This window comes from Musca domestica, unplaced genomic scaffold (genome assembly GCF_030504385.1).
Source record: "Musca domestica strain aabys unplaced genomic scaffold, Musca_domestica.polishedcontigs.V.1.1 26, whole genome shotgun sequence".
NCBI classification, from domain to species: Eukaryota; Metazoa; Arthropoda; class Insecta; order Diptera; family Muscidae; genus Musca; species Musca domestica.
The window spans coordinates 5,536,538-5,564,434 of NW_026712283.1; the positions used below are offsets into that span (position 1 = coordinate 5,536,538).

Consider the following 27,897-nt stretch of genomic DNA (forward strand, 5'->3'; position numbering starts at 1 on the left):
GTTACGCTTAAACATTTCTATGAAAATGTTTCATAAACAAAACTGGCCAAATGATTTTTGTTTAAAACGCAAAAAATATTTCACAAATGCGATTTACGATTTTCTCGCCAAAGTATTGCGAGCTGGCAGACCGCTCGTCCGCCATGGCACAAGCAAAAGTGATCATTTTGATGTTGTTCGTTGGGGGAATGGAGGGAGGGAGCAATTGAGACAAGGCAGTGCTGAGGTGAGGTGCTGATGGATGGCATACCGGCCGGCATCATATCCAGAGTTTGGCACACTTGTTCGTTCCATCCACTCCAGACCGATCGACTGATGAGAAATAATGATGCTTCTGCCCCGTTTTGCGGGGGGTTAGAATTCGAATTCAGTAGGACTGCTTCCCTTGTTTTGGCAACAAGCAACACAATGTGTTAGAAAAATATTTGTTTAGTTAATTTTTCCGCACGCCATAAAATCTCACATTTGTTATGTTGTTGTGTACGAGCGTTTTGCGAATAATTAACTTTTTTTCTCAAAAAATTAAAAAAAAAAAACTTGATTATTTTTCCACAAATTTAGTCTCACTAAGTGGGAATTCGAATAGTCTCAAAACCCTATTTGAACTATTTTTATACCCTCATCCATATGGCTAGAGAGGGTGTATATCATTTATTACGGCCAAAATGTGCCTCATCGAAAAACCGATTTTAAAGCCTAGTTCTCCGTCCTTCCGTCACAGGCTGGGAGGTGCACACGACAACTCTCGAAGGGAGTATCCGATTTGGTCCAAACTTAATAATATTATTATAATAATACTAATATTATTATTGGACTTAGGAAGAGTTTGAAGGTGGCCAATATCATTCTACTCCTTCCGGTACCTCTCCCAGAAAACGTCGAAATTTTTAATAAAAAAATTTTACTGCACTGAGAGAGAAAGGATACTTCAAGTTTGCTCCAACTTTGTAAATCCCAAAATGTCCATCAATTCTACGTCAGGCGCGAAAATGGACAATATCGGTTCACTTCTTCTAATAACTCCCCCAAAAAGGGTCAAAATTTTGAATTATATATAACTCTTATAAAATGTTATGTAAGAGTTAGATTATCTTCAAACTACACACATCTCAATATTTTCATTAACCCAAGGTCTGGTGAGTAGATGGGAAATATTGGTCCACTACTTCTGGTACCTCCCCCATAAAGAGTCAAAATTGTTAATATCCCTGAAGCACATAAGACGCAAAATAACATGAGATTCCACTCAGGCTTGACAAATCTCAATATTTCTACGAATACAAGATTTGTTATAAAGATGGCAGAGAACGTACCATTCCTTCTGGTACCTCCCCCACAAAGGGTGAAAACTTCGAATAACCGAAATGATTATTAATTCCGAAATAAGCATCCGGTACTCTTCATATTTCACACATCCCATTATTTCTACTAATAAGATCTTCAAAGAAGATGGGATATATCGTTCCACTCCTTCCCGTACCTCCCCCACAAAGGGTCAAAATTCTGAGCATCCATGGAGCTCATCAAACGCAAAATGAGCATCCGATTCCATCCAGACTTGGCACATCTCAATAATTCTATCAACACAAGATCTGTTATGAAGATGGTGGAGATCGAATCATTTCTTCTGGTACCTCCCCCACAAAGGGTCAACATTTTGAATAACCAAAACGATCATAAATCCGAAATAAGCATCCAGTTCTCTTCATAAGATCACAAGATCTGCTGTGAAGATGGAATTGTATCTCCCCTACAAAGAGTCAAATTTTGGAATATACATAAAGCTAATTAGACGAGAAATTAACATCCGCTTCCATTCAGATTTGGCACATCTCAATAATTCTATCATCAAAAGAAATCTATTATGAAGATGGAAGAGATCGGACCATTCCTTCTGGTACCTCCTCCACAAAGGATCAAAATTTCGAATAACCGAAACGATTATTAAATCCGTAATAAGCATCCGGTTCTCTTCATATTTCACACATTCCATTATTTCTACTACCACAAGATCTGTTGTGAAAATGGGATCGGTCCATTCGATCTGGTATCTCCCCCACAAAGGATCAAAGGCTTAACTCTAGTTTAGTAAAAACTCTTAATTTTTTTCCAGTGGTAGGTATTATTGCCGTGATTACGGGAAACTATTTTTTTCTTGGGGCGAATCCGGAACCCCAGATTTTTGACCCGAAAGTTCGGGTTCAAGACCCGAACTAGACCTGGATCCACTTATATATATAGGTATCGATGGGAAGCTTATGAACATATCTATCCAACAAGTAGTGACATGATGGGAACGGTTCGGAAGTTACGGGAAAGAATTTTTTTCCTGGGGGGGGGGGGTGGATTTGGGACTTCAGATTTTTGACCCGAAAGTCCGAGTTCAAGACCCGAACTAGACCTGTATCCACTTATATATATAGGTATCATTGGGAAGCTTATGAACATATCTATCCACCAAGTGGTCACATGATAGGAACGGTTCGGAAGTTATAGTCAAATTATCGATTTTTGGACCCGGATTTTTTATAAAACCACCAAAAAGTCGAAAAAGGGCCCATTACGGCGGTGAGCCAAATTTATACCAAATTATTGCTGACACTCTTACCTCTCCAAAAAGCTACAATTTGTGCTAATACCTTTTTCGGGTCCAGAGATATTGTCTTCTGGGTACGTTCAACCGGCTACGTAAGCTAAAGTTTTTCTAAATTTGACAGTTGTTGTAAGTAGCCGGCCTTCGACAGGGGCTTGAGTTTTACTTCTCTGGGTATGACCAACTCCGGCTAACGCGAACCCAACTTTTTTAAATTTGACACTTTTTGTGAGAAGCCGGCCTTCGACCGGGGCTTGAGATTTTCTCGTCTAGGTACGACCCACACCGGCAAACGCGAAACAAAGTTTTCTAAATTTGATATTTTTTTAAGTACCAAAGAGAAGTCAAGGTATATTTAAATAACCGAATATTGGTTGAGGGTATACATTTGTCGGCAAAACCCATTGATACTTTTTAAATTGTTTGTATATTTTTCAAGGACGTCTTGGCTTAAATTTAGAAAAAAAAAAATTCAGAAAATTTTTATCGGACCCTCGTACCCACACATCCGTCCCCCATCAGCACATTTTTTTAAATACCTTTGTCTTTTTTTTTTCTTCTTCTTCTTTTTTTTTCTTCTTCTTAAAAAATAACACTTGTTTTCAAAATTGATAATAATGACATTTGCATACTGTGTTTGGTATTTCGAAAATGTTCAATCAACACACACATACATACACACGCAGCATTTTCGATGATACCACAGCATCAGCATTGGTGTCCATAGCTTTCCACTTTGTACACCTGCTGAGATTTTTATGCACAGCCAAGAGTAGAAACAAAAAACAAAAAACTAACCAATTTTTAATCGATTGAATTAAAAAAGTCATTAAATGCCAAAACAACAACGACCACGAAGATGACCACAAGCCCCCATTAAAGGCGGGAGGAAGCAGAAGCAGTCCAACCATCATCACCACAGCCATCATTCACAACAAAGAGAGAAAGAGAGAGAAAGAAAAAGAGAAGAAAATTAAAAAAAATACACACACTTCTCTGTTATGGACCTAGAATCTCTAACCCCCTCTCCTCCCCTCCTCTATTGCAGCACCATCCATAAAAAAAAAAAACATTGGACTTCCAAAAAGCTTGGGAAATTTTTGATTCCAAGGCATGATGCGATCTTTAATTGCTAAGCAGCAACGCAGCAAGTGCGCCCCATGGAGATAACCCTGTGGTGCACCATGGCAAATCAAAGTAGACGAAAGACGAGGGGCTTACCCCCTTTCCCCAAGAAACAATATTTTTGGTTGTACAACAAAATAATGCGTAGATAAGATTAGATGGAATGGGATGCCCCAAAAGATTGTTGCTGCCGGTGTAGATGCGATGATGATCACGACGACAGCACTACAGAAGTAAATGATGCGATCTGCTGCTGTTCTCGGCGATATTAAAAGGCATCACGCGTACTTCTGCATACATTGGAAATGAAAATTATTATTTCTCCTTTGTTGTTGTTTATATGTTTTCTAAAATTAAGAAAATATTTACATAACCTTGACCAATGAAATTGTTTGGAAACTAATTCATATAAACATCAGGTCGGGAGACAAGTTAGCAGTTTACAGGTATTCTATACACTGAAGACCTTCCGAGGGACTTTGCAAGGTTAAATGTCAGAGAAATCTGTGACGTGGTAAAGGTCACGGGGTTTTACCAGAAAATCTCTAGAAATATTCATAGAAAGTCCATAATTTTAGAAGACCACCAACAGCCAAAAAAAAGTGGCTTTAAAAATCCTTTCGTTCAATTGGTTGATCCTTGAAGAAGTATTCTTAAAAAAAAGCCACGTTCTTTTTGCCTCTGAAACCACAAACGTGGCTCTTTTTTAAGAATATTTTTTCAAGGGCCAACAGAAATGTGGATTTTTTAAAGAATATTTTTTCAAAAACCAACAGAAACGGTGATTTTTTTTAAAAATATTTTTTCAAAGACCATCTGAAACGTGGATTTTTTAAAAAATATTTTTTCAAGGACGAAAACACGTGGACTTTTTAAAGACCATTTTTTCAAGGACCAGCAGAACAGAAACGGTAAATTTTTTTAAAAATATTTTTTCAAGGACCATCTAAAACGTGGATTTTTTAAAAAATATTTTTTCAAGGACGAAAAAAAACGTGGATTTTTTAAAAAAAATATTTTTTCAAGGACGAAAAAAACGTGGATTTTTTAAAAAATATTTTTTCAAGGACGAAAAAACGTGGATTTTTAAAGACTATTTTTCAAGGACGAAAAAACGTGGATTTTTAAAGACTATTTTTCAAGGACCTATAGAAACAGGGAATTTTTTAAATAACATTTTTTCAAGGACCAAAGAAACGTGGATTTTTTAAAGACTATTTTTCAAGGACCTATTGAAACGAGGAATTTTTTAATAATATTTTTTCAAGGACCTATAGAAACGGGGAATTTTTTAACAATATTTTTTCAAGGACCATCTGAAACGTGGATTCTTTAAAGAATATTTTTCCAAGGACCAACAGAAATGTATATTTTTTAAAGAATGTTTTTCAAGGACAAACAGACAAAAAAAACGTTGATTTTTTAAAGAATGTTTTTTCCAAGGACCAACAGAAACGTAGGTTTTTTAAAGAATTTTTTTTTCACATTTTTTTTTTTTTTTTTGGGACCAACCGAGACTTGAATTTTTTAAAGAATATTTTTTCAAGGAACAACAGAAGTGTGATTTTTTTAAAGAATGTTTTTCAAGGACCAACAAACGTGGGGTTTTTAAATAATATTTTTTTTAAGGTCCAACAAAATGAAAATATTTTCAAGGACCAACAAACGTGGATTTTTGAAGGAAAATTATTTCAAGGCCCAAAAACGTGGATTTTTTTAAGAAAAATATTTTTGCAAGGATCCAAAAGCGTGGATTTTTTAAGAAATATTTTTTAAGGACCAACAATATTTTCAATGATCAAAGGAAACGTGGATTTTTTAAAAAATATTTTTTAAAGACCAAATATTTTCAAGGGCAAATAAACGTGGATTTTTTAAAAAATATTTTTTAAAAACCAAATATTTTCAAGGGCAAACAAACGTGGATTTTTTAGGGAAAATGTTTTCAAGGACAAACAAACGTGGACTTAAAAAAAAATTAAGACCAAATATTTTCAAGGACAAACAAACGTGGATTTTTTAAGGAAAATGCTTTCAAGGACCAACAGAAACGTAGATTTTTTAGGGAAAATGTTTTCAAGGACAAACAAACGTGGACTTAAAAAAAAAATTAAGACCAAATATTTTCAAGGACAAACAAACGTGGATTTTTTAAGGAAAATGCTTTCAAGGACCAACAGAAACGTAGATTTTTTAGGGAAAATGCTTTCAAGGACCAACAGAAACATGGATTTTTTAGGGAAAATGCTTTCAAGGGCCAACAGAAACGTGGATTTAAAAAAAAAATTAAAGACCAAATATTTCAAGGACAAACAAGCGTGGATTTTTTAGGGAAAATGCCTTCAAGCACCAACAGAAACGTAGATTTTTTAGGGAAAATGCTTTCAAGGACCAACAGAAACGTAGATTTTTTAGGGAAAATGCTTTCAAGGACCAACAGAAACGTGGATTATTTAAAAAATATTTTTTAAGAACCAAATATTTTCAAGGACAAACAAAAGTGGATTTTTTTTTTTCATTGCCTCTTAAATTTGGCTGCAAGTGTCACTACTTTTTTAAGTAAATAAACGATATTCTAGCAAAAATTTCCAGATTTTTGTAACTGAAACAAAAAACGCCCATATCTGAAAATTTTCAATTTTTTGTTGCACGGTGTTAATAAAAATGGGTCACGCGAACAACGAAATTAATAAATTCCATTGCAATTATATATTTCTCAATTAAAACCAAACACACATTGCTATTTATAATAAAAATCTATTTTTAAAATCGTACCAAATGGCAAATCAATTAGCTGCCATAAATGATTGACAGATTTATCAATCGTCAAACCGATCACGCAATAAACACATTGAACCCATATATGAGCGTTATATAAATATTTATTGGCAAGATACTTATTTGAACGAATAAAGACATGGCAGAGAACGAGAGAGAGAATGCCAACAATAAATAGTTACATTAAATGGATTTTCTAGATAATTAACGAAAGGGAGGGAGCGCGTCGAATGATTTCCTAGAAGTCGTATATTTTTATTATGGATTTAGTGATGCTGCAGATTTTTTTTATTTATTTTTTTATAGAAAGTGAAATGACAAGTAATTTTGTCAATTTGACACAAATAATAAATATTCTTTGATGATTTTGTTTTTTGTGAATTAAATTTTGTAACAATTTGAATTCTACAGTTAATAATTTTAATTATTAATATTTATTTATTTTTTTATGTAAAGATCTCTTGTTAAAGTTAATTTAAGTAATAATTATTATAAGATTGTTGAAACATCAGAATTTCATATTAGAATAGTACAGTTGTACCCAAAATATTTGATTTATCATGAAGATGTCGTAAACAAGATCCCATAAATCCTGACACCAATGCCGTAAACAGGGCCCGTTTTTTATAAGCCACATGGTTGATTCAGCAATGACCGACATCGGGAAGGCCATTGAAATAAGCCGGGAATCCTCTACCACGGACATAAACGGCAGACAAAGCTTCAGTGGGGAATCAGAGAAGCAATCCAGAACATGTATCAATTTTACAAGGTAAGTGGAACGCAAGCCCAGTCAAAGTGCACCGTCGTGGTTCAACGCAAAAATCGGATTACGCGTCGAATCTAAATGCCGTCGTTGGCCTTGGGTGTTAAAAGGGGAAAAATTATAAATGGAGCAGTTGGAAAGTACCGTCTTGGATGTTGGAACTTAAAAGTGAAAAAGTTATAAATTTAATCGGAATAGAAATGCCATCTTAGACCTTTGATATTAAAAATAAATAAGAACTAAATTTAAGGTAAAGTTCAAGAGCCGTGGTGGGCACATTCAGCTAAAGAGGTATAAAATATAAGGCGATATATAGTTCCAATGTATTTTTATACCCCCATCCATATGGCTAGAGAAGGTATACAGGGTGAGATGAAAAAACTACAACCAATTTCAGACTGCTGTCATTTCTAAGCCACTCGTCCGACAGCTGTTAAAATTATTCCAGTGACAGCCCCTTATATTGTTTACAAGCGAACAAAAGCATTTTGGTGAGAAATTTCTAGAAAAAAAGTTATTTGTGTTGGAATTCAAGCGTGATAGTGTGATTTCTTTATATTTGGCTGGAACACCACAAGTGGCTATCGTTAGAGCACTCCAGCATATGAATATGAATGGTGAATAAATCTTTTGTGTCCCGTACCATCGCCCGTTACTGTGATACTGGTAGCGTAGCCAGACGTCAAGTAAGTGGACGTGGACGGAAGAAAACAGAAACATCAGAAGAAATTGGTCGACAAGTAAAAAAGCATGGCAGTGGCAGAAAAATGGCTCTTGAGCTGAACATATCCTAATATTCCATTCGAAAAATATTGAAAAATTAGCTCGGAGTAAAGGCATTGAAAAATGGCTCTTGAGCTAAACATATCGCAATATTCCATTCGGCAAACATTGAAAAATGAGCTCGGACATTGGAATTTCAAAAAGTTCGAGAACTTACACCGCAACAGAAAGAAAATAGACTCAAATGAGCTAAAGAGTTGCTTCGCTTGGCCGAAAGTGGTGAACAGCCGAATTTTGTTTTTTCCGATGAGAAAATATTCGTTTTCCACAAGTTTGTAAACAAACAAAATGTGAGTGTTTACTTGCCAAAGAGGTCAGCTGAAAACGTGCACCTTTGGTTGACCACCAGGACTCAAGCGCTGGCCATGGTGATGGTGGGCCGCCATAACAGCCGATGGTCGTACTCCGCTCGTATTAATCGACCGTGGCATCAGAATAAATGCCAATTATTATCGCGAAAATATTTTGGAGGGTGTATTAAAGCCTTCCGCACGCAAACATTTTGACCTCACTCAGCAAGCGCCACCCAAGAATGTTTACAAAATGAGGTTCCTCGCTTCATTTCCAGCGCACAATGGCCGCCAAAATCTCCGGATAACAATCCGTCGGACTATTGTGTCTGGAGTATTTTGGAAAGCAAGGTTGGCACTAAAAAATACCAAAGTGTCGATCACCTCAAGCAAACGCTTCGCCGGGAATGGGCCACAATACCGCAGAGCAACATTCGGGCAGCCCGTGACGGTTTCATTGCCCGTTTGAAGGCCATAATTCGTGCCAAAGGTGATCAATTCGAACAAATCTAAACTTATTCAAAAATTTGATGCTATTTCCGATTTCCGAAAGAGAAAGGATAATCCGATTTTGTTGGAACTTTGCAAATTCAGTATTTGCATCAGTGCTAGGTCAGGAAATGGCCTACTCTATTAAGTACCTCCCCCGCAAAAAATTACAACTCTTATAAACTGTGACGTAAGAAATCGGCCTACTCTATTAAGTACCTCCCCCGCAAAAAATTACAACTCTTATAAACTGTGACGTAAGAATCCGATTGTCTTAAAATTTCACACATCCCAATATTTTTATGAACCTAAAACTGGTGTGAAGATGGGATATATCGGTCAACTACTTTTTGTACCTCCCTCACCAAGGGTCAAAATTATCAATATCTATTAAGCTTATAAAAACGCTAAATTAACATCCGGTTTCATTCACATTCCAGTTTGACACATATCAATAGTTATATCAACACAAGATTTTTTATAAAGATAGTAGAGATCGGAACATTCCTCACCCATAAATGGTCAAAGTTTTTAATAACACAAAACGATTATAAAATCCTGAAATATGCATCCGATTCTCTTCATATTTCAAACATCCTATTATTTCTGCTAACACAAAATATGGTGTGAAGATGGCACATATCGGTCCATTTCTTTTGGTACCTCCCCCACAGAGGGTCAAAATTTGAATATCCATGGAGCTCATAAAACGCTAAATTAACATTTTAAACGCTCAAGGAAAACGAAATAACCATCCAACTCTTCTCACATTTCACACATACAAACATTTTTGCTAACACAAGATCTGTTGTGAAGATGATATATAGCTGCAAACCTCTTCTGGTACCTCACCCACAAAGGGTCACAATTTTCCATACTTTTATCGGTCATAACTTGCGAAACAAGTCAGAAATTCTTTACAACTTACTATATCTAATTATTTCTCTCAACTGGAAAACCTGAGATGAATACGGAATTTATGATTTCACATAAAATTGGATATAAATGTTCGATTTTCTTGTAATTTTGCCCATACCAATATTTTTATCTGCATTAGATGAAGTATGAAAATGGAATACTTCGGTCGACTATATCTGGTACCTCACGCAGGAGGTCCAAACCTGTCATGTCGCAATTTATATGTCATATTTATTTAGGTCCGATACGAAATGGACAATATTGGCCTATTCTTTCAGAACCTATTCCATAGAGGGTCAACAATTTGAATAATCATAACAGAAGTCAAAATATATTTAGATAGTCGAAAATTAACTGAGGGAATACATATGTCGGCCAAAACCGACAGATATTTTTTAACTTGTTTTTTTTTTTTTTTTTAATACTGGATCTCAAATAAGATTTGAAGGTCTAAGGCAAGTTTTTAATTGATTTTGTGAGAATTTCTGTTGGAAAAAATACTTTATATCAAACTAAGCCAATCTGACTACTAAGTTTTGTTCTAAATTAAAAAAAAAATAATAATAATAAAAACACTTTCACATCAAAATAATAAATAAACTCACACTTTGTCCCACTGTATTTCTGGTAGCTGGTAGCCAATAATTGTAGGTGCTTATCTGCTTACAACCCCATAAGGAATTTGACAATAAAAACAAACCGCCAAACAAACAAACGAAGCTGTCTTCTAATTTTAGAAATCATTTAACAAATGTTGTGCTATTTTTAAAAACAAAATTTCGCAATTCAAATATTTTCCTTATTATCGGCTGGCATTTGTTTATGGTTATTTAACAAACATTCGGTGAGTGAAAAAAAAATGCTAATATTTTTTTCAAATATTGAAATGAATGACTATTGTTATTGCTACTATTATTATTATTATTATTATTATCATCATTGATATTGACATATTTGATTTTCTACTTTGCAAAAATGGGTAATGGGTGAATATCCATTTTTGGTTTGGCAGTTAGCGTTACTGCTAATTGCCGCAAAAGTTGTTTGATATTGTAATTGTTTTGAATTGAAAGTGAGCATTTGTTTTCTATTGGGATCAAAAATATCTGTCAAATGAGGAAAGAGAGAGAGCCAAATTCTTTGGATATGAGTCGAAATTGTTAAAAATGAAAACAAGGACTCCAGATTCAGTTTCCACAACCCAGACTGGCTATTCTAGAGTGAAATTATAAGAAATTTTGCAGCGCAATGGAAAAAAGTGATGTCTTTTCAGAAATAAACAAAGTTTTAAATTAACAAAAATTAATGTTATTTTTTCATGGTTTATATTGAGTGTACAAATTTCTTTCGTTCAGAGACTCACACTGAAATTTGATCCAGAATAATTCCTACTTTGATAATTTCCCATAAAAATTAAGTCTAAAGGGTGGTTTTGACTTGGAATGGAAACGGGTTAAATTAACAGTAAAAACCAGCAGTAAAATAATTTTCACTTATAGTACCTAAATTTCGAACGTTATTTTGTTAAAGACTATTGCATCTGGATATATGGTTTATTCTGAGATTTACAGTGAAAATTTGTGTAGAATATTTCTTCCTTTGACACCTTCCGCCTAAAAACGATATTTTATGTAACTTTTAGGCTTCCACTAGGAAAAAGTTCTTGGAAAATTTGATTAAAAAAATACGAAATATTTTCGCTTTTTTTGGAAACATATATAACAAATAACTTATTGATATGCAGTAGAAATAGAGATTTCGTTTCTTTGGAGACTTATAGTAAAATTTGATGAAGAATATATTTTTCTTTGATGTCATCCATCTAAAATGATGCTTTGTTGGAGATTTTAGCACAAACTCAAACAATGTACGGTTTTAACCCTTAAATGTGTTTTGAATTTATACGAATTCCAAGGTTTTTTATGAAGTGATGCTATTTTTTCATGGAATATATTGAGTGTACAATTTTTTTTTCGTTCAGAGACTCACAATGAAATTTGGTCTAGAATAATTCTTACTTTGACAATTTCCCATAAAAATGAAGTATAAAGGGAGATTTTTACTTGGATTGGATCGTGTTAAATTAACAGTAAATCAACAGTGAGACCAATCCACAAGAGACCATACAGACTCCATTACATCCAAAAAAAATGCACCTTATGGTGCGTTTTTAACGCTGGTGGCATCATCGGACCTTATTTCTTCAAAAATGAGGCCGGAGTTCGCGTTACGGTCAATGGAGATCGTTACCGCACCATGATCAATGATTTTTTTGTTTAAAAATATGGATGACATTGATCCGGAGGAGATGTTGTTTCAACAGAATGGCGCTACGTGCCATACGCCGAACGCAACCATCGACCTATTGAAATCAAAATTTGGCGATAAGTTGATTTCGAGAAGTCGAACTGTCAATTGGTCTCCAAGGTCGTACGATTTGACACCTCTCGATTATTTCCTGTGGAGCTACGTGAAGTCACTGGCTTATGCTGATAAACCAGCAACAATTGACGCCTTGGAGGCCAGCATTGTTCGTGTTATTCGTGACATACGGCCAGCAGAGCTCGAAAAAGTGGCCAAAAATTGGACGTCCAGAATGCACTTCGTCAAGAACAGCAGCGGTGCCCATAAGCCCGAAATAATTTTCAAAAAAAAAATTGATTAAAATTTAACTTTTTGTGTTATTTTTTACAATTTCAAGTTTTACCGGGCTGAAAAAAAAATACCCCTTAAAACAATTCCTACTTTGAAAAACAAGCAGTAAAATAATTTTCATTTATTGTACCTAAATTTCGAACGATATTTTGTTAAAGACTATTGCACCTGTATATATGGTTTATTCTGAGATTTATAGTGAAATTTTGTGTAGAATATTTCTTCCTTTGACAGGTTTCGACTTGGAAAAAGTTACTGGAAAAATTGATTAAAAAAAAGGAATATTTTCTTTTTTTTTTTTTTTTTTTTTTTTTTTGGAGACATACAGGGTTGTCCATATTCGACGGACCCATCTGGCAACGCCATAACTTTTGACAGAGATGTCACATCGCTTAATGACATACCGCGTTTGAAGCGTCAGTCCAAGCACATTTTTACCATGAACCAATACACGCCACGCGAGCGCTCTGAAATAGTTGAAATTTACATTCAACAGAAGAAGTCAATTGTGAAAACTCAACGTGCTTTTAAAACATTAAAAAATGTGAGAAGTGCGCCTTCTAAGAACACCATTAAGCGTTTGTACGAAAAATTTTCGACTGGTAAGGCTCTTTCTAATCCGAAGAGGCCATATAAAAGTCGACCAAGGCGATCGGCCGAGAATATCGCTGCCGTACGAGCCAATGTTTGGAGGTCCCCAAAAACATCCCAAAAACGCCGTTCTCAGCAGTTGGGCATGGTTCGGTCCACTTTACAACGGATTATTCGCATTTATTTGCATTTGTTCCCGTACAAAATTCAATCGACGCAAAGAATGTTGCCTGCGGAATAGAGATTTCGTTTCCTTTTTGACTTATAGTAAAATTTGATGAAGAATATATTTTTCTTTAATGCCATCCTTCTAAAATGATGTTTCGTGGGAGATTTTAGCACAAACTACCACAATGTACGGCTTCAGCCCATAAATACCGGGTGAGATTAAAAAACTGCAACCAACTTCAGACTGCTGTCATTTCTAAGCCATTCGGCCGACAGCTGTTAAAATTATTCCAGTGACAGCCCATTATATTGTTTACAAGCGTACAAAAGCATTTTGGTGAGAATTTTCCAGAAAAAAAGTTATTCGTGGTGGAATTCAAGCGTGAGCGTAGTTTGATTTCTTTATATTTGGCTGGAAAACCACAAGTGGCTATCGTTAGAGTACTCCAGCATTTAAATGTGAGTAAATCTTTTATGTCTCGTAACATCGCTCGTTACCCTGATACTGGTTGCGACGTCAACGAAGTGGACGGAAGAAAACAGCAACATCAGCAGAAATGGTTTGAAAAGTAAAGAAGTGATTTGATCGAAACCCGCGTCGCAGTGGCCGAAACATGGCTCATGGGTTGAACATATCGCTATATTCCATTCGGAAAATATTGAAAAATGAGCTCGGGGTAAAGCCAAGAACTAACAGCGCAACAGAAAGAAAATAGACTCAAAAGAGCTAAAGAGTTGCTTGGCCGAAAGTGGTGAACTGCCGAATTTGGTTTCTCCGATGAGAAAACATTCGTTGTCCAGCAGTTTGTAAACAAACAAAATTACGGTGTTTACTTGCCAGCTGAAATGGTCAGCTGAAAATGTGCACCTTCGGTTGGCCACCAGAACTCAAGCGCCGCCCATGGTGATGGTGTGGACCGCCATAACAGCCGATGGTCGCTCTCCGCTCGTATTAATCGACCGTGGCATCTGAATAAATGCCTAATTATATCGCGAAAATATTCTGGAGGGTATATAAAAGCCTTGGGCACGCAAACATTTTGGCCGCAGACCTTGGACATTCCAACAGGACTCAGCACCATCGCACTCAGCACGCGCCACCCAAGAATGGTTACAAAATGAGGTTCTTCGCTTCATTTCCAGCGCACAATTGCCACCAAAATCTCCGGATACCAATGCGTTGGACTATTGTATTTTTGGAGTATTTTGGAAAGCAAGATTGGCACTAAAAAATACGAACGTGTCGATCACCTCAAGCAAGCGCTTCGCTGGGAATGGGCCAAAATACCCCAGAGCAACTTTCGGCCAGCGTTTGTCGGGTTTCATTGACCGTTTTAAGGCCATAATTTGTACCAAATGGTGACCAATTCAAACAAGTTTTCTTATTTCACCCTGTATAGTAGAATTTTACGACAAATAATATTGTAGAATATTTTGTGATACGACCCCGTTTGAAGGGAGTTTTTAACCATATCTTTAGAAAAACAGCAGAAAGAACCATTTGTTGACTCGCTTGAGGGTTAAAATTTTCGACCAAAATATTGCTTGTATTTTTATCGGCAATATTGCCGAAGACACTATATGCTTATAATGCACGGATTACGAGTACTACTAATCCGAAAATGTCTAAAAGAGGTGATGGGGGGAGGGGAAGTTGCCCCTTGTATTTAGGTTACTTTGTAATATACACTTTCAAAACGCCGATACACGTGTCCTCATTTTTCATCTCTAATTTCAAAATTTAAATAGAAAACTGAATATTGTTTCACAGTGTAATCGTTGGTTTTCAAGGTTTTTTCGGTTTGGCTTCAGAATTAATAAAATACGAATTTGTTTTTAAAATTTAATTTATTTTTATGATATTTCGAATGTCGATAGTCATTTTCAGGGAGTTTAATTGAAGTTATTTCTTCTTCTTTTAAATTCTTTGGTACAGATTCTTCATTTTTTTAATACGAATTTTTCACAAAATATTTTTGGATAAGGGAAAAATAATATTTTCACGCACATGCAGGGCTATAATCATGGATTTTTAAGAATGTCTTTTTTAAGGAATAACAGAGCTAGACTCGAGTACTTTTAGGAAAATCGTTTATGGACCCACATAGTAAAAATCGTGGATATTTTTGAAGAATATTCTTTTAGAACTTCATCCTTTAAAGAAATGACCAACCTAACCCCAAAACAAAATTCTCTCACAACATCACCTTATCCAGCGCCTGATCCCATCGCTGTTATTTAACATCACCAATTCTCTTAAATGATTTTGTTGTTATATTTAAATCAACTTGTTGCTATTTTTTCAATAACAAGTTTGTTTGTTCGATTGTTTGTTGGTATCACCAACCGGCTTCTTCCTTTCTGAAAGTTGCTGTTGCAATGCTGCAACAGAAAAAACAAACATCAACAATTGAATGAGTACTACACGCATGCCTAGATGTTTGAAGCTATGGTTTTTGGCATTCTTTTCGCTTGCAAATAATATTGGGTTGCTGCGCCAAAGTCTGGTTGGTAGCCACCATCACTTGAGATTTCAGTCACCTTAACCAAATGTGCAAGTTTGTTGTTCTTCTTGTTTTTGTAACACAATCACGTTTGGAATGCAAGGTGTTTTGTAGATGTTGTTGCTGATGTTGCTGCTGTTGTTGTTGTTGCTTTGTTTCAGTGTTGACTGCTCTAAGTTAGGCATGTGCGCAATCGAGGCCCAATTTGCATGGCTATATGATAAGATGATGATGGTCGTCAAACACGATTTTGCATATCAATTTAACCCATGCAACAATGGTGGGGGTCCGTGGAGGGACAATATCAATGTCTCATGGAAGAGGAGGTTGTTCTCTCAGAGAATCTAATCAAAGAAAATCAGTAAGTCTTCTCACAGAAGAACAGTTGGTATTCTCTCATATAAAACCAGCAGCTCATAAAAGACCTGGTTGGTCTTCTTTCATATAGAAGACCGGTCGGTCTCCTTCAATAGAAGACCTGTTGGTCTTCGTCGATAGAAGACCAGTTGGTCTTCTGCTATAGAAGACCAGTTGGTCTTCTGCTATAGAAGACCAGTTGGTCTTCTGCTATAGAAGACCAGTTGGTCTTCTGCTATAGAAGACCAGTTGGTCTTCTGCTATAGAAGACCAGTTGGTCTTCTTCTATAGAAGACCCGGTTGGTCTTCTTCTATAGAAGACCCGGTTGGTCTTCTTCTATAGAAGACCAGTTGGTCTTCGTCTATAGAAGACCAGTGGGTCTTCTCTATAGAAGACCTGTTGGTCTTCGTCCATAGAAGACCAGTTGGTCTTCGTCCATAGAAGACCAGTTGGTCTTCGTCCATAGAAGACCAGTTGGTCTTCGTCCATAGAAGACCAGTTGGTCTTCTTCTATAGAAGACCCGGTTGGTCTTCTTCTATAGAAGACCCGGTTGGTCTTCTTCTATAGAAGACCCGGTTGGTCTTCTTCTATAGAAGACCCGGTTGGTCTTCTTCTATAGAAGACCCGGTTGGTCTTCTTCTATAGAAGACCGGGTTGGTTTTCTTCTATAGAAAGCCCGGTTGGTCTTCTTCTATAGAAGACCCGGTTGGTCTTCTTCTATAGAAGACCCGGTTGGTCTTCTTCTATAGAAGACCCGGTTGGTCTTCTGCTATAGAAGACCAGCAGGTCTTCTCTTCTTCTACAGAAGACCAGCAGGTCTTCTCTTCTTCTACAGAAGACCAGTTGGTCTTCTTCTACAGAAGACCAGTTGGTCTTCTTCTATAGAAGACCAGCAGGTCTTCTTTTATAGAAGACCAGCAGGTCTTCTTCTACAGAAGACCAATTGGTCTTCTTCTACAGAAGACCAATTGGTCTTCTTCTATAGAAGACCAGCAGTTCTTCTTCTACAGAAGACCAGTTGGTCTTCTTCTACAGAAGACCAGTTGGTCTTCTTCTATAGAAGACCAGCAGGTATTCTTCTATAGAAGACCAGCAGGTCTTCTTCTATAGAAGACCAGCAGGTCTTCTTCTATAGAAGATCAGTTGGTCTTCCTTTAGAGAAGGCCAGTTGCTCTTCTTTTAGAGAAGACCAGTTGGTCTTCTTCTTCTATAGAAGACCAGTTGGTCTTCTTCTTCTATAGAAGACCAGTTGGTCTTCTTCTATAGAAGACCCGTTGGTCTTCTTCTGTAGAAAACCACTCGGTCTTCTTCTATAGAAGACAACTTGGTCTTCTTCTGTAGAAAACCACTTGACCTTCTTCTATAAAAGACCACTTGGTCTTCTTCTATAGAAGACCAGTTGGTCTTCTTCTATAGAAGACCAGTTGGTCTTCTTCTTCTATAGAAGACCAGTTGGTCTTCTTCTATAGAAGACCACTTATTCGTCTTCTGTAGAAAACCAATTAATCTACTCTCATAGAAGTCCCGATGGACTTCTGTCCAAGAAGGTGTTCTTCTCTCATAGAATAGCGGGTGGTTTTCTCTCTTAGAAGACCCGAAGGTCTTCTCCCATAAAAGGCCAGTTAGTTTTCTCCCATAGAAGACCAGTCGGTCTTCTCCCATAGAAGACCTGTTGGTCTTCTCCCATAGAAGACCTGTTGGTCTTCTCTTGTACTTTCAAGGTTTCTTGATGACTTCAAATTTAAAAAAAAATTGCTTCTTTCGAGCTTTAAATATTTTCTTAAAACTGAAGACAAGACATCTGTTTAAAAGCAGCAGCAGCAGCGGCTGCGACTGTGGCATCGGCAAAAAAGAAAACCAAAATAACTCAGATTCCACCAACCACCCAATCTTACAAATTCCAACAGCAACAACAACGTCGACTACGACTTGTTTAAATCTGAGCGCTAGTAAAATAAACTTGAATTTCAAATGTATGCTCGCATGTATGTAATATACGTCGCATGGGTATGTATATATGTCTCTCCGTTTATGCGATTCATACAAAATATTTCCCTAAGTATGTTGTTGTATTTATAAGCAGCACACCGGTCCGGTCTTAGATTGTTGTTAGTCGTTTTTCAAGTTGTGTTGTTCATTTTTTGTGAGTTGTTGTCTTCTTCTCCATTAGCTTCTTTTGGCTTGGGCTATTTAATGCCCCTATGCATGGCTACCGTTGTTACGTCGTCGACTGATTTGCTAATGACCAGTAGCTAAAACGCATCTGCAAATTATTGCGCATCTAGTTATCGCATCTGTTCGATCAAATGTAGATAGGAATGTATCTTGGCGTTTTATCCACAGATGTGTGGTGTAGCTCTTTTTTGTTATAGAAAAAAAAAAACAACTGATTTGTAGGTAGCTCTATGTGTAATGGGAAAAAGAGGTAATGGAAAGTTAGATGACACAGGGAACAAACATCAGATATGTTGTGTGCAACTTATTATGGTATAAGGAAAAATTAGGTTTTTTTTAATAGAGAAACTTAAGGAAAAATTTAAAGTTCAGTTACAAAAAAATTATTTCAGAATACTCACTCCTTAAAAAAATTAAAAGAAAATATGTTTCTTACCTTATTTGTTGTGTTGTTGAAAGTGGTACTCCAAAGTTTTCACTTTATCATTGCTATGTTGAATATCATTTCATTTAAATACAGGATCGAAAATCACACAATTTCAATTTTTATCACAATATCACCAACCAAAGAACTGAGCTGCTTCTGATGATATATATTTGAATTTGAGGAATACTTATTTAAAATTATGATTCAATTGAATTATATATTTTGTATAAAATATTGCTTCGGAATTTCCAGGATTCACTTCTTCACAAATATTGCACTATTATTTTTCACCTATTTTTAATTTTCACTGAAAAGAAAAAAGACGAAAAACTATATAATTAGAAAAAGTATAAATAATATCAATAATGATTACAACAATTATAATAATAATAACAAATATGGAAGGGCTATATATGATACCCTACAACACTCAATATAGTGGTCCCCTTATGTCCAAATCCATTTTGGAAAATTTCGCTTTTGAAATTTGTTGACCCTCTATGGAGTAGGTTACGAAGGAATGTGCCAATAATGTCCATCTCGTATCGGACCTTAATAAATATGATATAAATATTGCAACGTGCCAGGTTTGTTCTATATCGACTACTTCCTTCGCTTTATATGAGATATGTGATAATTTTTAGAAAATGTAAAAATGTGCGTGATATACCAGATATAATTAATCGAAGTATTTCATTTTCATACTTCATCCAGTACAGGTAAAAATATTGGTATGAGCAAAAATTACAAGAAAATCGAACATTTCACTTGTTTCCCAAGTAATGACAGATTAAAAATTGTGACGCTTTTTGCGTGAGATACCAGAAGGGGCTCTCAGGTGTATGCCATCTTCACAAGAGATCTTGTATTAGCAAAATGTTTGTATGTGTGAAATTTGAAGAGAGTTAGGTGCTTATTTCGCTTTCTTTGAGCGTTTTGTTTACCAAAATCTTGAATCCCATGAGGAGGACGAACTTAAAGAAATGATCAGATCTCTACCATTTTTATAACAGAGATTTGTTGATGAAAATATTGAGATATACCAAGTTTGAATAGAATCGGACGTTATTTTCGCGTTTTATGAGCTTCATGGCTATTATGATCGTTTCGGTTATTCAAAACTTCGATCCTTTGTGGGGTAGATACCAGAAGTAATGGTCCGATCTCTACCCTCTTAATAACAGATCTTGTGTATATGGAAATACTGAGATGTGCGAAGCATGAATGGAGTCGGATGTTAATTTCGAGCTTCATGGCTACTTAAAATGTTGGCCCTTTGTGGCAAAGGTACCAGAAGGAGGGGTCCGATATATCATCTTCGCACCAGACCTTGGGATAATAAAAATATTGTGATGTGTGTAATTTGAAGAAAACCGCATGCTTATTTCGGATTTCATGGTTGGTTTGGTTATTCAAAATGTTGACCCACCAGAAGGAATGGTCCGATTTCGACCATCGTTATAACAGATCTTGTGTTGATAGAAATATTGAGATGTACCAAGTCTGAATGGAATCGGATTTTAATTTCGCGTCTTATGAACTTCATGGATATTCACATTTTTGAACCTTTGTGGGGAGGTACCAGAAGGAGCGGACCGATATATCCCATCTATAAACCAGATCTTGAGTTAATAATAATATTGGGGAGTGTGAAACATAAATGGAACCGGATGCTTATTTCGAATTTTATAATCGTTTTGGTAACTCAAAATGTTGACCCTTTTTGGGGGAGGTACTAAAAGGAATGGTGCAATATATTCCATCTTCACACCAAACCTTGGGTTAGTAAAAATATTACGAAGTGTGTAATTATTTATTATTATTCAAAATGTCGACCCTTTGTGAGGGAGGTACTTGATGGAATGGATCGGTGTTGTCCATTTTCGCACCCGACTTAGTACGGATGGAAATATTAGGATTTGCAAAGTTGGAGCAAAATCGGATTAACCTGTCTTTCGACCTTTTCTGGAGGTGGTACCAGAAGGAATGGACCGATATTACCCATATCCGAACTCAATCTAAGTTTGATAATATGTACCAAGTTTGGATTAAAACCGATACTCCTTTCGAGAGTTATCGTACGCACCAGCCCGACAGACGGACGGACGGACATCGCTAGATCGACTGCAAATGTCCTGAAACGAATTTGGCCCAAAGAGACCTAGAGCCTAAAACCGTTATTTCGATGAGGTACGTTTTGGCCGTATCAAATCTTCTCTAGCCATATGGGTATAAAAAGAAAACACGCGTAGCGGCGATTTGAAAGTTTACATCGAAATGTAACCTAAATATAGGGAGGAAAAGTTCCCCCCTCCTCCACACTTTTGGAAATTTATTGGTCAAAATATTCTACTATAGGTCCTAGAAGACATCAAAGGTCTAAATCTTACCTAAGCGCCAAGAATTCATGTATATTGAAAACACATTATAAGCTTAAAAAAGTGTTTTTTTTTTTTTAATTTTTGCAAAAATCTTCAACAAAGCAACATTCTAGGAGGGTGAATTCAAAGACAAAAATATTCTTCATCTAATTTTACTACAAGTCACCAAAGAAAATAAATCTCGTTTTCCACTGTATATCAAAAAAAAAAAAAACAAAAAAATTCCTTAATTTTTGATAAATTTTTCATCGGACTTTTTTCGAGTTGAAGACTGAAAGTGGCAGTAAAGTTCGTTTTAGGCGTAAGGTGTCAAAACAAGAAACATTCTACACAAAATTTCACTAAAAATCTCAAAATAAACCATATATGTAGGTAGAATAGTTTTTAAGAAAATTGCAATCGGAATGTATGTATGTTAGTTTAACAAATTTCCAATTCAGAATCTGCTGTAATAGTGACAAAATGGTTGAAAGCTCTTTCCAAAAGAAGTCGTTGCAACTCGAAATATTCTACAAAATTATTTGTTATACAATTCTACAATACGTCCTAGAAGACGTCAATAGTCTAAATCAAACATTAACGACAGTATTTCATATATATCAAATACACATTTTGATTTAAATCCGAACTTTTTGTGAATTTGTGCAAAAATCTCCAACAAAACATCATTTTAGACGGATGACGTCAAAGCAAAAAATATTCTTTATCAAATTCTACTATAAGTAAAAGAAGAAGAAGAGATATATATGTCCCTTGTATATGCACAAAATGTTTGAATCAATATTTCAAAAAAAAAAAAAAACGGAAATATTCCCTAATCATTTTTAATACATTTTTCTCTGTTCGTTTTTGATTTGATGCATAAATTTTCGTTTTACACAAAAAGCGTCAAAAGAAGAAATATACAGTTCGCTATTCATTATTAGATCCTTCCTTAAAAATTCACTCACTTTTTTATCCTGAGATTTCCATTTCACTTTCAATAAATCATTTGCAAATAAATGCAATTCTATTCCTTATAATTGCTCTATTACAGGCCATGACAGCTGAGGAAAAAAAGTTTATTAATAATGGAATTTTTCTGTTTTTGCACATTTAAAAATTAATTAGCATCAATTATTTAAACAAATGCAACGGTGTCCACCACAAACCGATAGAACGATTGATAATAAACCAAATCTTAAAAAGAAAATTGAAAGCCAAAGACAAAATCATAGAAATAAATTAGAGCGCTCATTAATATTTATTAACAATATTTATTGTTAGTTAAAAAAATTATACATGTGTAGTACTTGGAATTGGAAATCCCTCGTGGATTGCACCCTATAATAGAATAGAAAGAATTACATTCAGTAAGACAGGGTATATGAAGAAAACTCTTTGAAGGGTTTCTGTAACGAAAAATCTGTAAAGGTCTTATATATAGCGAATACCTTCTAAACGTTTAATTTTTCTTGACAAATGGTCATTTATAGGCCTGGGTGAGGCTAAAGGCCGCATGTAGTCTTTATATAGATGTGAGACCTGTTTGAAAGCAATCTAGAGGCATTACTAGGAAGAAAAAAAGAAGGCGCATAGAACAATTTTCGAGATCTTGACACAGACCGAGGATCTGTTGCAGATAATACTCTACAGATATTGAAAACATAGAAGACTATTAGAAGGCCCTAAACAAGTACAGGGTTAGATGAAATAACTGCAAATAACTTCAGACTGCTGTCATTTCTAAGCTACTCGTCCGACAGCTGTTAAAATTATTCCAGTGACCGCTTATTATATTGTTTACAAGCATACAGAAGCATTATGGTAAGAATTTTCCAGAAAAAAAGTTAATCGTGATGAAATTCAAGCGTGATAATGTAATTTCTTTATATTTGGCTGGAAAACCACAAGTAGCTATCGTTAGAGCACTCCAGCATTTAAATGTGAATAAATCTTGTGTGTCTCGTATCATCGCTCGTTACAAAAGAGCTAAAGACTTGCTTTGCTTGGCCGAAAGTGGTGAACTACCTAAATTGGCTTTCTCCGATGAGAAAACAATCGTTGTCCAGCAGCTTGTAAACAAACAAAATGATCGTGCTTACTTGCCAAAGAGGTCACCTAAAAATGTGCACCTTCGGTTGGCCACCATAACTCAAGCGCCGGCCATGGTGATGGTGTGGGCCGCCATAACAGCGTATGGTCCCTCTCCGCTCGTATTAATCGACCGTGGCATAAAAATAAATGCGGAATAATATCGCGAAAATATTCTGAAGGGTGTATTAAAGCCAGTTTGGCCGCATACCTTGGACATTCCAATAGGATTCAGCACCATAGCACTCAGCACGCGCCACCCAAGAATGGTTACAAAATGGGGTTTCTCGCTTCATTTCCAGCGCACAATGGCCACCAAAATCTCCGGATACCAATCCGTTGGACTATTTTGTCTGGAGTATTTTGGAAAGCAAGGTTGGCACTAAACAAGTAAAAAAAAACATTAAGTTCGGCCGGGCCAAACTTTTAATATCCTCCACCTTAGGGTAAAAGAAACATTAGAAGAAATGAGGTAAAAACCAAATATCGGGAGGTATCGTTATATGGGGGCTATACCAAATCCTACACATGCAATGTTTTGCCAAAGGAGCTAGAACCCATTATGACCTAGAAATACCAATTTTCAGACAAATCCGTGAAAAAATGTTGCAAATATCATCACATTACCGAATATCGGGAGGTACCGTTATATGGGGGCTATACCAAAGCGTGGACCTATAATTACAATGACTCGCCACACGAACTGGGACCCATTATGATCTACAACTACCAATTTTCAGAGAAATTCTTGAAAAAATGTGTCAAAAATCATCAAAATACCGAATATTGGGTGGTACCGTTATATGGGGACTATATCGAAACGTGGACCTATACATACAATGTTTTGCCACACAAACTAGGACCCATTATGACCCACAAATACCAATTTTTAGACATATCAGTGAAAAAATGTGGCAAAAACCATCAAAATACCGAATATCGGGAGGTACCGTTATAGGGGGGCTATACCAAATCATGGACCCATACATGCAATGTTTCGCCACCGGAGCTGGAACCCGTTACAACCTACAAATACCAATTTTCAGACAAATCAGTGAAAAAATTTGGCAAAACCATCAAAATACCGAATATCGTGAGGAACCGTTATATGAGAACCGTTTCAATACCAACCAACCGTTTCAATACCAACCATCCTAAACACAATACAAATTGCTCTGCTAAATTTTGGCGCTTTACGTCAAATAATATGGCGGACATCGTTAAATCGACTTAGAATTTTATGCTGATTATGAAAATATATATACTTCAAGGGTTCTACGACGAATATTTAAGGATGTTACAAACGGAATGACAAAGTTAATATACCCTTCTTTCCAATGTGGAGGGTATAATAAAAGCAAGCGCTTCACCGGGAATAGGCCAAAATACCGCTGAGCAACATTCGGGCAGCGTTGGAAGGTTTCATTGGCCATTTGAAGGCCATAATTCGAGCCAAAGGTGTCCAATTTGAACAAATCTAAACTTATTCTAAAATATGATGATATTTCCGACATTTTTTGCTTTCATTCAATAAAATTAAAAAAAAAATGTAAAAATTATGGCGTTTGACTTTAATGCAGTTTTTTTATCTCACCCTGTATATTCTTGATCAGTGTCAAATTCTAAGCCGATTTAACGATGTCTGTCTGTCGGTTTTAATTACGCTATCTTTCGAACGAATTGAGATAGAAGGCTAAGATTTTGCACACATGTGCATTTTGTCCGTAGGCAGGTTAAGTTCGTAAGTGGGCCGTATAGGTCTACGTGTTCATATACCCCCCATATAACGGTACCTCCATTTGTATGATTTTAGCGACATTATTTACCGGAATCGTTTCAAATTTCGTAGTTGAAGTTCGTAATGGATACTACAAAGTATGACAAAAAAAGTGTCTTTGCAGGGTCACGTCTTCCTATTGCTCCTATATAACGGTACCTCCCTATATTCGGTGATGATTTTAGCGAAATTTTTTACCAGAATTCTTTAAAATTTTGTATTTAAAGTTCGTAATTGGTATCACAGACTATAACAAAAATTACTTATGAAGGAATACGTCTTGGTATAGCCCCCCTCCGCTCTATAAGGGTTTTTTTTTAATTTTTAAGGTCCTTCAAAATGATGAAGGGCCCGAGGGTATTAAAAGCTACTTTTTTACTTGTTTTGTTTTCTATTAATATAAAATTTTCAAAAGTTCAATTGTATAGTCGACTTAACTCGAATATAGCCTATCATAGCGATTTATTATTTGAAGTGAATTATTGTCACGATTTTCTCACCACGCCCTTGTATTGAGTTTATTACGACATTGAGCACTTTCATTACAAGTATTAACAGAAAATATTTACGACCCTTCTGTTGATATAAATATCCAACTATTTCAATAATAATTTGCATAAAAGGAAAACATTTCCTTTGAATGGCTATCTAATCAATAAAATATCTCTTGTGTTGTAAACACACTTTGGTTTTTCTCTCCCATTCCAAATCTTTATACCTTGCTACATTTTTGGGACTTGTGAAGGCATCCTTTCTCAAAAGGATCTTGGTATTTTAGAAAAAAAAATCTTCCAGATGAAATATTTAATTTGAATTGGATGTTCTATGGCCAACGCATACCCAACACATTCTGTGGCCTTCTTGACCCCATTGCGTATGGATGTTATGACTCATACGCCACATGGTCTATTTTCTGACTGCTTCCACGTCGAAAGATAATAATAAAAGCTTTAATATTAAAAGCTATTGTTTGTTTCAGAACATGTGTCAAACTCTCATTACCGGCAGTTCCATTAAGAAATGTTATTTTGAAAAAAAAATCATAGCCTAAGCACTGGTCGACATAATTGCCTACATTATTACAAATGACAGTGAAATAAAATGAAATGATAATTTCATGAGAAAATGTTGTGGAAGCAAAATCAGTGACGTAGCTAGCCCAGTTCTCAAAGTTTGAGAAATAGATTACATTTTAAAATTACATATTGGCTCACCTTCTGGGGTGATACTAGGGGAATACTATAAATATTGAAGTGTAACAAAAGGGAGATGGAGAGCCAAACGTGGAGTGCGGGGGTCGAGCACCCCTTCTCCAAAAAATAACTTGTTGTTGTAGATTTCCTACAGATGCTATGTGGAAAATTTCATATTTTGAAAAATTGGGACCTTACGTTTTTAAAAATGTCATCCTGCCCTGGTTGCTGTTACCCTAACCCCAATTTACGCCACTGCCACTAATAACAAAAACAGCAGCAAAACAAACCAACAATTGTCGACAATCGCTAATGAAACAACTTATTTCAAATAAATCATTTGGAAAATCAATCAACATTCCTTAACACCTATGAAACCGAGAAATCGCAATTAAAATGACCAACCATTTCAGCGACATGACAAATAACACGCCGGGACAAATTAGTTGCGAAAAGGGTAGCAGTAATAGGTGTGTGTCTGTATTTTTGTTGTTATTACGTTGTTCGGTTGTCAGTTGAAATGTTCTGTTGTCGTTTCAACACTTGTCGAACTATATTTACACGGCTCATTAGAATTGTCATTGGCGGCCACAATGTAGCTGTGATGGCCAGGCGTGAATTGAGAGAATTTGAATGGAATGTCCGGAAATGTCACAAAACACAAAGCAATTTGTTGACATTTAATTGGTTCGGGGAATAATAAACAAAATAAAATAAAAAAATGATTAGAATTGACATTTTATTTATGGGTGATAAAGAAACGGAATATTTTTTAAAGAATAGGAAAAAAACGTTAATTTTTTAAGAATATTTTTGAAAATGACAAACAGAAAGCTGGAATTTTTAAAAAATAATTTTGAAAAAGACCAACAGAAACGTGGATTTTTTAAAAAATATTTTTTCAACGAATCTCTGAAACGTGGATTTTTTAAAGAATATTTTTGAAAAGGGCCAACAGTCAAACGTGGTTTTTTATAGAATATTTTTTCAGGGACCAACAGAAACTTGGATTTTTTAAAGAATATTTTGGAAAAGGGCCAACAGAAACGTGTATCTTTTAAAGAATATTTTTGAAAAGGACCAACAGAAACGTGGATCGTTTAAAGAATATTTTTGAAAAGGACCAACAGAAACGTGGGTCGTTTAAAGAATATTTTTGAAAAGGACCAACAGAAACGTGGATTTTTTAAAAAATATTTCTTTTCCAGGAACAACAGAAACGTGGATTTTTTAAAGAATATTTTTGAAAAAGACCAAAAGAAACGTGGATTTTTTAAAGAATATTTTTGAAAAAGACCAAAAGAAACGTGGATTTTTTAAATAATATTTTTTCCAGGACCAGCAGAAATGTGGATTTTTTAAAGAATATTTTTGAAAAAGGCCAAAAGAAACGTGGATTTTTAAAAGAATATTTTTTCAATGACCATCTGAAACGTGGATTTTTTAAAAAATATTTTTTTCAAGGACCATCTGAAACGTGGATTTTTTAAAGAATATTTTTTTCAAGGACCATCTGAAACGTGGATTTTTTAAAGAATATTTTTTCAATGACCAACTGAAACGTGGATTTTTTTAAAGAATATTTTTTTCAAGGACCATCTGAAACGTGGATTTTTTAAAGAATATTTTTTCAATGACCAACTGAAACGTGGATTTTTTAAAGAATATTTTTTCAATGACCAACTGAAACGTGGATTTTTTAAAGAATATTTTTGAAAAGGACCAACAGAAACGTGGATTTTTTAAAGAATATTTTTTCAATGACCAACTGAAACGTGGATTTTTTAAAGAATATTTTTTCAAGGACCAACTGAAACGTGAATTTTTTAAAGAATATTTTTTCAAGGAACAA

General features: G+C 35.5%; 1 protein-coding gene across 1 annotated transcript in view; it reads right to left on the reverse strand.

The window, feature by feature from the left end:
* Positions 1-27,897, reverse strand: part of LOC101892832 (protein decapentaplegic) — a 234,367-nt gene that overhangs the window by 181,707 nt on the left and 24,763 nt on the right. The window contains exon 3 of the mRNA XM_059123976.1: positions 18,631-18,928. The gene's annotated coding sequence lies outside the window, so the exon portion shown is untranslated. The remainder of the gene's footprint in view (positions 1-18,630; positions 18,929-27,897) is intronic.